This window comes from Polypterus senegalus, chromosome 2, assembly GCF_016835505.1.
Source record: "Polypterus senegalus isolate Bchr_013 chromosome 2, ASM1683550v1, whole genome shotgun sequence".
Lineage (NCBI taxonomy): Eukaryota > Metazoa > Chordata > Cladistia > Polypteriformes > Polypteridae > Polypterus > Polypterus senegalus.
This window is the reverse complement of record NC_053155.1, coordinates 192,172,013-192,184,799: the sequence shown is the minus strand read 5'-3', so window position 1 is coordinate 192,184,799 and position 12,787 is coordinate 192,172,013. Positions and strand designations below refer to the sequence as shown.

Here is a 12,787-nt window from a genome sequence, read left to right as displayed (position 1 = left end):
CATTTACAACCAGATCCCTAGATGTCCTCAAAGAATTACCACTTTGTTTAGAAGCAGAAACTTGTTTACTACAAAATGGTTTCAAAATATGCTTTCAAGATTAGCAACATTTCACACCAATTGAATAATTGATAATTTAATTGATAAGAGAAAAAGCTAAAAAATCTGTAACACACTACCTATTACTGTACAATAAAACCTAAAAATTCAGACATAAGCATCAGTAGGCTTTGTGCCCTAGGAACCAAGTTACCCAAACTATAACATTTCAGTAATTATTTATCACTCTGATGATGATCTTGCTGATCATAAAATAGCTCATTACGATAGCAATTGACAAAAAGAATTTAGAATTTATTCAGAATTGGGGTAATTGAGGGTTCCTCTACAGTGCCTCATTACATTTCACGATTTGGCTCAAAAACTAATCAGTACATTGTCATCTCATAACAGGCTTAACACTAGAATTACCAGAGCCTACGAGAAAACTCGTAAATCCGGCCCACCTTAAATCCGTTCGCACCTCTCCGTCAGCGTCTTTTGTCTTTTGTTCTAAATACCTATTCTTGAGGCAGAATACAGCTATTTAGATCATCTTTAGTCATTAACATTTGTTTTATCACCACAAGAAAAGTGACTCTTTTCTTTGCCTTTTGCACAAAGGCAATCTTTATTATCTTCAACCACAAAGGCTCCAGATAATTTGCAGGTACAACTGGATATAGATTGACATCTAGGTGAGAAGATGAAATCAGGTGGTTATGTTAAAATCAGCATAGACTGCATTAATTGATGCAGAACTGTATATATATATATATATATATATATATATATATATATATATATATATATATATATATATATATATATATATATATATTCATATTCTATTTGTGGATTGTTCATCCATGTTTTAGCTTTGTCTCTTAAGCATATAACAGTTACACTGGGGCACTTCAGTAAAGTTATGCAAATTCTAAACATGTAGTAGTGTTATCTTTAAGAGAAAAAAATAAATGGGAGATACCATGTACCTTAGGTGTTAAATGATACCAAAATTTCTACATATTTTTGTATAGTGCCTTTACTGAGTACAGGTTGAGAGTATTTAGATACAGTGTTGTTAAAAAAAATTTGCCCTTTGCCATTTTCTCTAAAATATCTAGCAATTAATGTTTTAAGTATTTAACCAAACCGTTACGGTAAATAAATGGCACCATAGTTAACAAATAACATATTTTATTCATGTCATTTATTGAATGAATAGTGATATGCAGTACCAGTGTCAATATGTAAAAAAGTAATTGTTTCCTTATACTTAATAACTGGTTGCAGTACATTTAATGGTCATGATTGCCACTAAATACTTCCAGTAATTCAATGTTGGTCTTTCATGTCACCTTGGAGTAATTATAATGCACTTTTAGGCAGAATTGCTGTAAGTTGAGTTGGGTCTAGAGCAGAGCCGGACTGACATTTACAATCAGCGGGAGCTTTCCCTGTGGCCTGCTGCCTCACCTGGCCTGGCCTGGCATTCACAGCAACCAGTAAAATAAAATAATGATGAAATTATATGTTATTATAGTGGAAAACAAGCTTGCATTATTGCTCTGTAGTGGGCACAAATCCTCTTGGTTTAACTTTGGAGGGCTTCTTTTCTGGTTTCTGGTTGGATGGTCTCTTGTTTTTGTTCAAGTCAAGTTTTGACTTTGTGTGCATCTCGCGCTCTGATGGTTAAACAGGAGAGCTCACGATGAGAGGTGCATTCGTCTGTTGCTTTTGTGATTAAAGATATATTTGAAGATTTTTTAAAAGTGTATAATGTACTTTGAATTATATTTGGGTGTTTTATGGGTTTTGGTATTTGCAACTGTGTATTTATTTTATTATTCTTTCAAATTTTAATGAAGTGCAGCGTATGGTCACATTTTTAACGTTTTTTTTTTCCTTTTTCCCTCAGAGTGACTGAATAGCCACACTAAATGTTTTATTTTTTTATTAAAGAAAAACGTATGTAAGTGGAATGATTTGTATCTTTAAATGTACCTGTTGTTCTTTATTTCATTAATAATATGTTAATGAATGTGTCTTGTTTTTACATTATTTTAATATTTTTAAAGTGTGTCTCCCACGCTCTGACAATTAAACCTTAGCGCTATGATGAGGGAGTACCAGTATAGGCTACACAAAATGTTTCATAGTTTTTTGTTTATTATGTGCATTCTTTAAAACATGCTTGACAGAATTCTGTGGCACTGTGACATTTTTTGAGTCTTTTGCCTACTGAAGAAATTCAAAGTGGTCTTTTTTGACCAACACTTTAAACTTTGTGGAAGAGGATTCAGCATTACCACTGACAGTGGCTGTGTAGATTCCAGACTCACAGTTGAAATTGCAAACATAATCTATACACTGTGGATTCCACTGACAACTACTTTTTAAAGATCAGTGCTTTTTGGATATTTGCTTTGATATAAATATTATAGACCTACATGGTTTATTTATTTATGAAGTGGTGTTCCACACTTTATCAGAGGTTGTCTTGAGACTAATATTTAAGAGGGAAATGTACATGTGCCGGTCATAAAATTAGAATATCATGATAAAGTTGATATATTTCAGTAATTCCATTCAAAAAGTGAAACTCGTATATTAGATTCATTCATTACACACAGACTGATGTATTTCAAATGTTTATTTCTTTTAATTTTGATGATTATAACTGACAACTAATGAAAGTCCCAAATTCAGTATCTCGGAAAATTAGAATATTGTGAAAAGGTTCAATATTGAAGACACCTGGTGCCACAATCTAATCAGCTAATTAACTCAAAACACCTGCAAAAGCCTTTAAATGGTCTCTCAGTCTAGTTCTGTAGGCTACACAATCATGGGGAAGATTGCTGACTTGACAGTTGTACAAAAGACGACCATTGACACCTTGCACAAGGAGGTTAAGACGCAAAAGGTCATTGCTAAAGAGGCTGGCTGTTCACAGAGCTTCACAGAGTGTCCAAGCACATTAATAGAGAGTTGAAGGGAAGGACAAGATGTGGTAGAAAAAAAGTGTATATGCAATAGGGATAACCGCACCCTGGAGAGGATTGTGAAACAAAACACAATCAAAACTGTGGGGGAGATTCACAAAGAGTGGACTGCAGCTGGAGTCAGTGCTTCAAGAACCACCACACACAGACGTATACAAGACATGGATTTCAGTTGTCGCATTCCTTGTGTCAAGACACTCTTGAACAAGAGACAGCGTCAGAAACGTCTCGACTGGACTGCTGCTGAGTGGTCCAAAGTTATGTTCTCTGATGAAAGTAAATTTTGCATTTGCATTGGAAATCAAGGTCTCAGAGACTGGAGGAAGAGAGGAGAGGCACAGAATCCACGTTGCTTGAGGTCCAGTGTAAAGTTTTCACATTCAGTGATGGTTTGGGGTGCCATGTCATCTGCTGGTGTTGGTCCATTGTGTTTTCTGAGATCCAAGGTCAATGCAGCCGTCTACCAGAAAGTTTCAGAGCACTTCATGCTTCCTGCTGCTGACGAACTTTATGGAGATGCAGGTTTCATTTTCCAACAGGACCTGGCACCTGCATAAAGTGTCAAAACTACCAGTACCTGGTTTAAGGACCATGGTATCCCTGTTCTTGATTGGCCAGTAAACTCGCCTGACCTTAACCCCATAGAAAATCTATGGGGTATTGTGAAGAGGAAGATGCAATACGCCAGACCCAACAATTCAGAAGAGCTGAAGGCCACTATCAGAGCAACATGGGCTCTCATAACACCTGAGCAGTGCCACAGACTGATCGACTCCATGCCACGCCGCATTGCTGCAGTAATCCAGGCCAAAGGAACCCCAACTAAATATTGAGTGCTGTACATGCTCATACTTTTCATGTTCATACCTTTCAGTTGGCCAACATTTTTAAAAATCCTTTTTTTGCACTGGTCTTAATTGATATTCTAATTTTCCAAGATACTGAATTTGGGACTTTCATTAGTTGTCAGTTATTATCATCAAAATTAAAAGAAATAAACATTTGAAATACATCAGTCTATGTGTAATGAATGAATCTAATATACAAGTTTCACTTTTTGAATGGAATTACTGAAATAAATCAACTTTGTCATGATATTCTAATTTTATGACCGGCACCTGTATGTGTCAAAGCTGAACCTACTGTCTCCTCATTCATAGAAGATTACAAGACAAAATGGTGTTTGTTGGTATTTTGAGTCTGTGCCTGTACAAAAAAACTGATGTATATTGTGTGGCCTGGATTAGACTTGGGATTCCCGGCCAGAATAAGCTTCCTAGTCCAGCACTAGTTTAGAGTATAAACTATTTGTTTCTGGTTCTACTACAGCATCTCTGTTTTAGTTAGTTACGATCTTTGTCAGTCTAAACTTTAAAACTTTTCAGCCTTTCTAATATGGACTTCCTTTTGTGTTTTGGATCATTGTATTACTGCACGAGTCAACTACACCAATGTTTAAGCTTAAACTTTCACTTTATGAAGGACAAATCTTCCAGGTCCAAAGGCAGCAAAAAATTCCTACTGACTGTTAGTATGATGTGTTAACTGTGTAATGTTGTGTTTGCCTTATACTGGACATAATAAGACCCATGTTCGCTATTGTCTCAGCTGTCTATCAAAGGTTGGGAAATCATCAATGTGCTTTTTGTAAAATGAGAGGCAAAAATTTATCTTCTTCATGGTTAGCAATACGTCTGACCATGCTGCTTGCCAACTAACTTTATTTTTGTACTATGATTGTGTAGTCATGAACACTGACCTTCGCTAAGGAAACAGAAGCTTGCAGTGAATTAGATATAAAGTATTTTTAGGATGCTTTGTGACATTCTGTATGATTTTACACTGCACCCTTAAAGTAATTTTAGTCGGTTGGCCACTTTTGGGAAGATCTGTTATTGATAATGGAAAACATTTGGAGAATATGGCTCTTAGTGTGGTTTGGTGGGATCTGGCTAACAGATATCAGTAATGTTTTTTTTCATATCTTCAAGATTTCCTTTGATTGGGCCATTATGTGCATGTTGAATCTTTTTGCAGGCAACATGACTCTGATGGAAAGTGTCAAAATAAGTGAAATTTCCACTTCATTCAGCAGGGCAGACTTCAAAGAGAATGTCAGTAAACATCATAAACATATCATGATAACATAAGTCCATCAACATTAAAACTGATGTCATCAGTTGATGATGGAAGTGAGGAAAACATAAACTCCAGTCAACAACATTCCTAAAGAAAATGAAACTATAACAGAAAAACTTACAGTTCCGAAGAACTAGGTGAACTAGCCATCCTGCCCCATTGGGTATTCTATAGTATCAAAAGTACATGGTAGATCATTTAAAAAGAAACATATTAAATGAATGTATTGTTTAACCACAAGGCTTTCAAACTTGCTGGTATCAGTTTCTATACTCAAAAGTACTTGTTTGGCACTATAGCAGTGACTCCAAGCACTGTAACAGGGTATTCACTTTATTGGTATTTACATGGTTGCTGTAGGTAAACAGGATATACATTCACTTGGCTGGCTTAGGGACTCCTGGGTCTAATGGGTAATATTATTTTGAGAGTAAATAACAAAAACAAAACTGATTTAAGCTTAAGCTGTAATAATTAAGAAGCATCAGGACTGACAAGTATGCATAAAGGGTTCTAATGAAAGATGTAAGAAAAGTATCAGCTTGATTCAGTTCTATACACTGTAGATTATGGAAATAGACGTCTTAGTCATGGGGTGGCCCTCAGTTCCTCTGTTGAAACAATCCACTACAAAGACCCACAAGTTACAGAGGACAATCTGTTTATGTGACCAACAAATGCATGTGTCAGGCTGATTAGTAACTCTAAATTATCCTGCAATAGCCTGGTGTTTCATTCTGATTTTGGCTCTTGCTTTTTACTGAAATGCTGCACCCAAAAACCCTAAACCAAACAATCTATTTTTATTAGGGGAATTAAACAGCAGCACCGAGTGCTCTTGACAGTGGTATAGTGAAAAAGAGGTTACACGTTCTGACAGCGACTAGGTGATTTCAGCATGGTTATCTGGGTTTGATGCAAATCACCCATAACTAAAAACATAAATAAACTAGATATTCATAGCATTGAAATGCAAAGTTTGGTGCACAAGCTATGAATAAAGCTATGAATAAAGTGGTTCAATTTGGCAAGGTCTAAAGTAAGTGCTAACACAAGCAAGACAGATTTAGAAGCAAAACCTATACTGTAAGAGCCAATCTTAGAAAGTTCAAGTTTTGAGTTAAATTCATATAAATGTTTGCTTAATTTGAATAGAATATAAATTTCTTCCGTAGTCATAGACAATGGTATAGCCTTTTCCCCCTATAAGTTAGTAAGAGATAGAACTTTCTTGCTATAACTGAGATACAGTGTGATAATTGTGTCAGATGTTGTTTAGAATAGGTTCCAGTACACAGGGACTTGAAAGACCCATTTTCAGCTTAGAAATGGGATAGGCATACAGTTTTCTGATCGTCTAGAAATGGTTCAGAAACGTCGTCATTTTGAAATGGTTCAGAAACGTTTGAAGTTATTTGCAACGATTTAAAATGTAACAAGATTTAAGCTTTGAGCAGAACTTTTCTTAACAAGAATTTTTCTTTTTTTTTTTGCTATTTTAATTTTCTTTTTTGTGTTAACTGTTTTACTTTGAATTTTAACTAAAACTTTTAAAAACAAAGATTTTTCTCTGTGGAATCATTTTGGCGCATCAGGCTTTTGTTGAATCCCATTTTTTTAAGTTAGAGCTGCTAAACTTTGGCAATTTTGGAAAAATGCAGCTACATATACCGTTATTTCTAGTAATATGTAAAGAGATTTCTATGAGTAATAAGCAAACAGGTTTGTTTTGATGAAAACCTGAATATCTAAAGGCAATGAGGCAATAATGTAGCAGAATAATGCAGGCTTGGAGATGTTGGCACATTTTCACAGTCAAGAAGTTGGAGGAAAGAACTAAAGTGTTTTTCAACTAATGCACCGTGGAAATAACAGTATAGTGCCCCTGGGTCCTGACCTGAGAGTGACATGCTCCTCAGGTGGTCGAAATCTGTCTGAGGAGGGTCCTTCTCATCCACACCCGTGCCACAGCCGCCCCACGTGACTGCTGGGCTATGTGTTCAGTCATCAACGCTGAGTAAAACCAATTTGTTCTAGCACCTTCCGCACTCAAACCCGTCCCTCCTTTCACCCTTTTTCCCCAGGGTTTCCTCCACTAGCTCAGATGCTTCATTTGTATAATGGACTACGCCTTCTGAAAACACAGTGCTCAGTAGCTCTCCAGCCACATGGCACTCTGCATTTCCAGCCTAATAATTACAGTTTATTGTTTCGTAATATTAAAAAAATATATACATGAAAATGCGGCCTGACCAAAGCACAGCCTAAGGTGTTTGCCTGATGGACAGTCCTGGATGCGGCAATATTTTTTAAGACGTTAAAAAGACCATGTTAATTGGAAAAATTAAAGTGTTAACTTTCTCGGGCCTAATGTAAATTTTGTATGTGTGTATATACAGTATCTCACAAAAGTGAGTACACCCCTCACATTTTTGTAAATATTTTATTATATCTTTTCAGGGGCGACACTGAAGATATGACACTTTGATACCATGTAAAGTAGTCAGTGTACAGCTTGTATAACAGTGTAAATTTGCTGTCTCCTCAAAATAACTCAACACACAGCCATTAATGTCTAACCCACAGGCAATAAAAGTAAGTACATCCCTAAGTGAAAAATGTCCAAATTGTGCCCAAAGTGTCAATATTTTGTGTGGCCACCATTATTTTCCAGCACTGCCTTAGCTATCTTGGGCATGGAGTTCACTAGAGTGTCACAGGTTGCCACTGGAATCCTCTTCCACTCCTCCATGACAACATCACGGAGCTGGTGGATGTTAGAGACCTTGCGCTCCTCCACCTTCCGTTTGAGGATGCCTCACAGATGCTCAAGTTTGGCCTGTTCAGCACCTTTACGTTCAGTTTCTTTAGCAAGGCAGTGGTCGTCTTGGAGGTGTGTTTGGGGTTGTTATCATGTTGGAATACTACCCTGGGGCCCAGTTTCCAAAGGGAGGGGATCATTCTCTGCTTCAGTATTTCACAGTACATGTTAGCATTCATGGTTCCCTCAATGAACTGTAGCTCCTCAGTGCCGGCAGCACTCATGCAGCCCCAAACCATGACACTCCCACCACCATGCTTGACTGTAGGCAAGACACACTTGTCTTTGTACTCCTCACCTGGTTGTCACCACACACGCTTGACACCGTCTGAACCAAATAAGTTTATCTTGGTCTCATCAGACCACAAGACATGGTTCCAATAATCCATGTCCTTAGTCTGCTTGTCTTTAGCAAACGGTTTGTGGGCTTTCTTGTGCATCATCTTTAGAAGGGGCTTCCTTCAGGGATGACAGCCATGCAGACCAATTTGATGCAGTGTTCAGCATATGGTCTGAGCACTGACAGGCTGACCCCCATCCCTTCAACCTCTGCAGTAATGCTGGCAGCACTCATACATCTATTTTCAAAAGACAACTTCTGGATATGATGCTGAGCACGTGCACTCAACATCTTTGGTCGACCATGGCGAGGCCTGTTCTGAGTGGAACCTGTCCTATTAAACTGCTGTATGGTCTTGGCCACAGTGCAGCAGCTCAGTTTCAGGGTGTTGGCAAACTTCTTATAGCCTAGGCCATCTTTATGTAGAGCAACAATTATTTTTTTCAGATCCTCAGGGAGTTCTTTGCCATGAGGTGCCACGTTGATCTTCCCAAAGATGTCCTTACGACCAAGGGACGCCCTTCACCTCGGATATGTTCAGGGAAGTTGCCAATTTACTCCGTATTAAGCATCTCAGAACCTCAGTGTACCACCCCCAGACAGACGGGCTCATGGAGCGCTTTAACCAAACCCTGAAACAGATGCTCCGCAAGGTAGTCAACGCGGACGGTAGGAACCGGGATCAACTTTTACCGCTGGTGCTTTTTGCCTACCGGGAGGCCTCCACAAGGTTTTCCCCCTTTGTGCTCCTGTATGGACGCCAGCCCCGGGGTATCTTGGACGTATTAAAAGAAGGCTGGGAAGGGGAGGCCTTTTCCTCCACTAACCTCCTAGAATATATTGCGCAATTACATGATAGACTAGAGAAAATCTGGCCCCTCCTAAAGGAACACATGTCGAAGGCTCAAGCTGCGCAGGCCCGGAATTATAACAGGAATTCCTCCCTATGCAAGTTTCAGCCGGGAGACCGTGTAATGGTGCTTGTGCACACTTCCCATTCCAAACTATTGGACCATTGGCAGGGCCCCTACGTGGTTAAAGAGAGGAAAGGGCTCGTCGACTATTTAGTCCTCCAGCTAAACCGTTGACCGAGTGAGAGGGTGTATCATGTGAACCTTCTGAAACATTGGAGGGCTAGGGAAGAGCCTCACCCCTCCTAGCCATCCCTCTCCCTTTTCTCGGTGAAAACCAAGCTTAACCTCGGAACCAATTTGACGGCCCACCAACGACAGGAGCTAGAAGGAGCAATCAGGTCCGTCCCAGAAGTGGTCAGTGAAGCACCAGGCCAGACCTCGCTAATTCAGCACGACATAGTGACGGACCCGGGGGTGGTAGTCAGGGAAAGACCCTGACATGCTGAGGTGGAACTAGAGGTACAATGAATGTTGGACTTGGACATCATCAAGGAAAGCCATAGTCCTTGGTCCAGTCCTATCATCCATAACCAAGCCAGATGGCTCCTGGAGATTCTGTAATGACTTCAGATGTCTGAATCAGGTCTCCAAGTTTGATGCCTATCCTGTGTCCCGAGTAGATGAGCTCCTCGAGAGGCTGGGGACAGCACGTTATCTGACAATTCTTGACATGACAAAGGGATACTGGCAAATTCCCTTAACAGCATCTACAAGAAATAAACAGCCTTTAGCACCCCTAGCGGACACTGGCAGTACAAGGTCCTTCCATTTGGACTGCATGGGGCACCAGCGACGTTCCAGCGCCTGGTAGATGGAGTGCTACGGCCTCACCAGCCCTACTGTGCCGCCTACCTGGATGACGTTGTCATCTTTTCCAGCACCTGGGAGGAACATGTGTTGCAGGTATTCGCCGTTCTCCTAACACTAGCGAAAGCTGGGCTTCGTATCAACCCTCAGAAGAGATTTTTTGGCTTGAACGAGGCCAAATATTTGGGCTACCTGGTTGGAGGGGGAATGGTGAAGCCACAGTTGTCCAAAGTCAAAGACATCCTGGAATGGCCCCGACCATTAGTCAAGAAGCAGGTGCAAGCTTTCCTAGGGTTAGCGAGCTACTATCACCGGTTTGTGCCTTATTTCTCTGAGAGCGCCACACCCTTGACCGACTTAACAAAGAAGCAGGCCCCTTACCAAGTGGTGTGGAATAGCGTGATGGAACAAGCATTCAGTGACTTAAAGATGGCCCTAACAACAGCACCGGTTTTGAGAACCCCTGATTTTTCCCATCCTTTTATCCTCCAGACTGATGCTTTGGACACAGGTCTGGGTGCCGTGTTGAGCCAAAGCATCGATGGTGCCGAACACCCCGTAATGTACCTCAGCCGGAAACTGTTGGATCGGGACACCAGGTATGCAGCGGGAGGCCCTGGCCATCAAGTGGGCAGTAACGTACCTGAGGTTCTACCTATTAGGGCTTGAGTTCACCCTAGCGTCAGACCATGCGGCTCTCCAGTGGATGGGCTCTCCACAGGGATACGAATCCTCACATCACTAGGTGGTTTTTGGACCTGCAGTCCTACAAGCTTACCGTCACTTATCGCCAAGGTATCCTCCAGGCCAACGCTGATGCTCTCTCCCGACCTCTCGGTTCAGACCGCCCAACCCAACCCAATGGGTCTGGGCTGAAAGGGGGGGTCATGTCACGCAAGAGTGCATAGGGAGCAGCTGAAGGACCCGACGCGCTTAGCGACCACCCATGCCAGGGGACGATGGAGGTGTACTAACCTTTCTCTCTCTCTTCCTGTAGAAAAGACGAGGTGCTGCCGCCATAATCCTGCCCAGACAGTCAAAACATCAACACTTCCAGGTTCCTACTTTCCCTCCAGTCCCACAATGATGACATCTTCTAACCATCCACCATCACGCCGTCCCAGCATTCCACCTACCAATTTCCGGTCCGACTACTTTTAATGTCCGTCCTCCCACTGTTTTGTTGTCTAATGAATTTCTGTTTAATTCAAAGTTGGACCTTTTTGTTGCAGTATATATATATATATATATATATATATATATATATATATATATAGTATATATATATATATATATATATATACTAATAAAGGCAAAGCCCTCCTCACTCACTCACTCACTGACTCATCACTAATTCTCCAACTTCCCGTGTAGGTAGAAGGCTGAAATTTGGCAGGCTCATTCCTTACAGCTTACTTACAAAAGTTGGGCAGGTTTCATTTCGAAATTCTACGCCTAATGGTCATAACTGGAAGGTATTTTTCTCCATTAACTGTAATGGAGTTGAGCTGGAATGGCGGGGGGGAGTTTGTGTGACATCATCACGCCTCCCACGTAATCACGTGAACTGATTGTCAGCGCAGTGCGTAGAAAACCAGGAAGACCTCCAAAAGCGCTTAAGAAAACATGCATTATATAATTGAGAAGGCGAAAAACAATAAGAAGCGGCGAGTGACATATACTACCATATTCATGAGTGTTGCTGCCTCGGAAAGAAAGAAAGGTGTAAACCTAAACTTTAAATTAAGTTCATAGACAGGCTACGCTGGCGTTTCACATGCCCACAGGTAATGCGGGATACAAGTTTAATGAGAGGGCGAGGATATAAGCGAGAGTTTTGATCACTTTGTAACTAAGTTAAAATTGTAGGTGAAGGGGTGTGCTTATGCAAATTCCGAGACTGTGTTTGTGGGGATTGACAGTTAAAGGCGGGTGGGGAGTCACGTCATCATCTCCCTCCCATTCATCTAATTTCGGTCTGAGCTGAGCTCATGCTAATGCCGTCTTCGAAGCAACCGTCAGACTGCCACCAAATACTCACAGAAAAATCCACAAGTTAATACACACGCTATCTCGAGTTTCTCCACACTGAATCCTCCAGGCACTACTTACAAAAGGTCACATTGACAATCGTGTTACGTTATTTTTAAAATCTTTCCTTTTCTTAGCACAAGCACAGCTGAGAAGCTTCGATGCATGTGCTCCATAAGCGTTAAAAATAATGCATTTAATCACACTTTGCATTACAAGCAAAGGGAGCTTTTGTCAATGCATGATTTCCTGGTACACGATTACATTGATCAGCGCATCCCGATTCATTTTACCCTCGCACCACCTTAGTTTGAGAAGAAGTCTGAAAAATATGAGGTTAACACAGAAAAACATCACCAATTCAAGCTTTATGAATAATCGATTAAGCCATCAATAATTGTTTTGGTAAAGCCATCCTCCTTCCATTTTATAATTTTTCCGCCAATAGCCATGATTAAATGAACGGTAAATAAAGTAAGAGCAAAGCGGGTGACTTATTTAGGCAGGCATATATATGACAGCAACACTCATGACAATGTCAATCATGTTACGTTATTATTAAAATGTTTCCTTTTCTTTTCATTACTTCTTTAACACACTACTTCTCGCTGCGTAGCGGGATTTTGCTATATATATAATATATGAATGACCTCCAAAGAGCTGAGACTTTTGATATCATGAACGTGTC

The 12,787-nt window shown here is 40.3% G+C and overlaps 1 protein-coding gene across 4 annotated transcripts in view; it reads right to left on the bottom strand.

The window, feature by feature from the left end:
* The window catches only part of si:dkey-100n23.5 (cyclic AMP receptor 3), a 676,569-nt gene that overhangs the window by 559,469 nt on the left and 104,313 nt on the right, over positions 1–12,787 (bottom strand). The gene's annotated exons all lie outside the window — the stretch shown is intronic.